Raw genomic sequence first — 2,940 nt, forward strand, 5'->3', positions numbered from 1 at the left:
CGGCCCGTCCTGCGCCGCGCTCGGAACGTGCCCGTGACTGTCCACACGCCTTTGGGCTGGCTGACCGCTGCCCAGGTGGTCATCTAGGTGTCCTGTTTGGCACTAGGTTGTAACTTGCTGGGAGCAGGTACTGTTCCCTCATTCCCATGGGAGGCTTGAAGGTGTAGGAATTCAACAGAGCTTGGTGTTGAAAGGAACGAGGGACTTGCCTTTACAAACAAGCTGTGGGCCTGTTGGAAGGTAAAACTAGTACTGAGAGATAAAAGAAACAATGGGAATGATTCCACTGATTGATGAATGGAAAGAAATTTGTCTTTACAAATAAACTATAGGTCTGCTGATAAATGAAATTGGATATTGAGAGATGAAAGAAACAACGGGAAGAAACATAAGTTCTGTAAGAATTAAAATTAAGGGGGGGGTTATTATACATTAGAAGGGAGTCTTAGGTATTAGGCATTTTGGGAAGTCTGTACCTCTCGAGTACCTCAGCCAATGGGGAAAGAGAGAGGGAAATGCGGTTGGGAAATTAGGATAAATAGGAGGCTGCGCCCTCCAAAAATTTGAGAGACCCCATGGGAAATGCCCCATGGTGTCTCCCTCTAGCTGAATAAAGTAATAGGACTCTTCTGTCTCTTTTTTCGACATAAACCTCTGGTGTTTGTGGATTGATTTTCCTGACAGTGTGAGACATAAGGAACTGGAAGATAATATTTATTTAGAAAGAAACAACTGACTTTGGGCCCACATTATCATTTTCTCTCATGCTTCACTCACATCTAAGTTCAAGAAACATTTGGACAACACTCTGGGGCACACGGTGTGATTGTTGTGGTGTCCTGTGCAGGTACAGGAGTTGCACTCGATGATCCTGATGGGTCCCTTCCAACTCAAGAATATTCTATGTTTCTATGATTTTCTCACACTTGCATACTTGATAGGTCCAAGACCGGTGTCCAGATGGTACAGCTGGGAGGCCTTGTGTGCCACAGAACACGCCCTGTCCAGTTATCACTGTTGCTGTTCATCCCTTACTGTCTCTTGGCATTCTCTGGGTTGGTGATGGCAAACTGCTCCCTGGGTGGGTCATTACTGGTCAGGAGTTATATTAATGTAATCTGTTGCTTCCCACCAATTCTTGATTACTTCACCTGCTATTTATCTTAGGCAGGGTTGTTTTGCAATTGGTTTCCTTATTTTGGGTATCTCCATGGCTACATTCTGCCTCCCTCTTGTGACAGCAGGGGCAGGGATGGCATTTACAATTTACTCTGACCTAGCTGCCATCCTCCTGTTCCCAGAGCACAGGCCTTCTGCTCTGTTTACACTGCACAGCCCTCAGTGTTTACCAGTTTTACTGCTCTCAGCTGTGTTCTAGGTCACTTTTTAAACCCTTGCCTTACTGCTTTTATGTTGCTTTCACATATACATTGCTGTTCATGTTTCATTCACACTGATTTTAATTGTTCTGTTGCAGCCTGTGCACCAGCAAAGAGCTGTCGCTGCAGAGGTCAGCACAGAACAGTGGCTCTCCTTTCACACAGCAGATTAGTCATTAGGCCCTTGTTTTGCTCTGAGATACATCACTCATAATCTGACCCTGCTCAGAGACCACGCCTTGCTTGTATGTGTGACAGAGAGCTGCTGCCCCACAGATCCCAGCAATACCTGCAATTTAATGAGAAAATGTAGAAAGCATGTTTTAAATTAGCTTTGAAATGGTATGAAATGCAATGTATCGTTGTCTGTGTTTGTCATTTAACTCTGCAATGTTAGTTTAGGTGTGTCTCACCGGGTGCAATGCCAGCAGAAAAACACAGCTGAGAGAAGGGGGGGTTGCTTCTTGTGCTGGCATCCTGTGCAGACATCAGGTTATGCCAGCAATGTGAGTGCATCAGGAGCGTGTACTCCACTACAGCCTGAGCTCACTGGAGAGAGGGTAATGCCTTCGCTCCCTTCCCTCGAGGCAGCATGGGCCGTTGTACAGCTATGTGGAAAACTGCTTCATGGGGTGGATCCAGGTAAATGGTCATCACCTTTTAGGTTTTTTTGCTGTTGTCAGGTTAGGTTTCTGCCAAATCAGCAAGCTGAGCTACATGACTTTGATCACAAGAGTGCTAGTGGAAAACAGAAGAGATGTGCACAAAGGCAGGGGGAGGCAGCACTGGGGTTGCACTCATCCAGAGCAGTGTAAGTTGGTGTGGGGTAGCACTTTCAGTGAAAAGCAGTGGTCAGGTGAAAGAAAGAAAATGCTAATAAACCCCCAAGATAACTGGCTTTATGAAGTCCAGATAAATGACATCTGTAGCCCTTCCCTTATCCACTGATATAGTTACTCCATCATAAGAGGCCACTAGGTTGGTCAGAGAGGATTTTTCGCTGGTGAAGCTGTGCTGGCTGTCTCAAAGGACCTCCCCATCATCCATTGCTTTTGAAACATCATACACTTGGCTAATATTTTAAGGAAGAGCAAAGACAATCCCAAGACAAACAGGCTGTCTGGATAAGAGCCACCAGGAGTGAAGTCAGGACTGAGCAGTGACTGGGGAAAGGAAATTCTGGCAGTGGGAGACCCTGACCACCAACTCACTGACCACCTACTCAAAAAGGACCCCAGACTTAAATGCAAGGAAGAACTGCACCTGGAGACTGATTAGCATGAGAAGCGGGATCTATAGCTACCAAATAAGGGGTTGAACTAATTAACCTTAGACTTATGTGATTTATAACCAATGAATGCTGATGCCTTTGTTAAAATGTATAGTGTCAAGTTTTCATGATTGGTGAGCCAGCCCTTCCTGGGTTACCACCTATGTCCCTACTTAGTGCAAACTAGAATAAAAATTGGGAATACCTCGCCTGGGTGCGTGAAATGGCGCTGCGCGCCGATTAACGAGCCCGCATTCGGGACAACACCCGGGGGCCATGACCCCGAGCAGG

This window comes from Corvus brachyrhynchos, unplaced genomic scaffold (genome assembly GCF_000691975.1).
Source record: "Corvus brachyrhynchos isolate BGI_N302 unplaced genomic scaffold, ASM69197v1 scaffold167, whole genome shotgun sequence".
NCBI lineage: Eukaryota > Metazoa > Chordata > Aves > Passeriformes > Corvidae > Corvus > Corvus brachyrhynchos.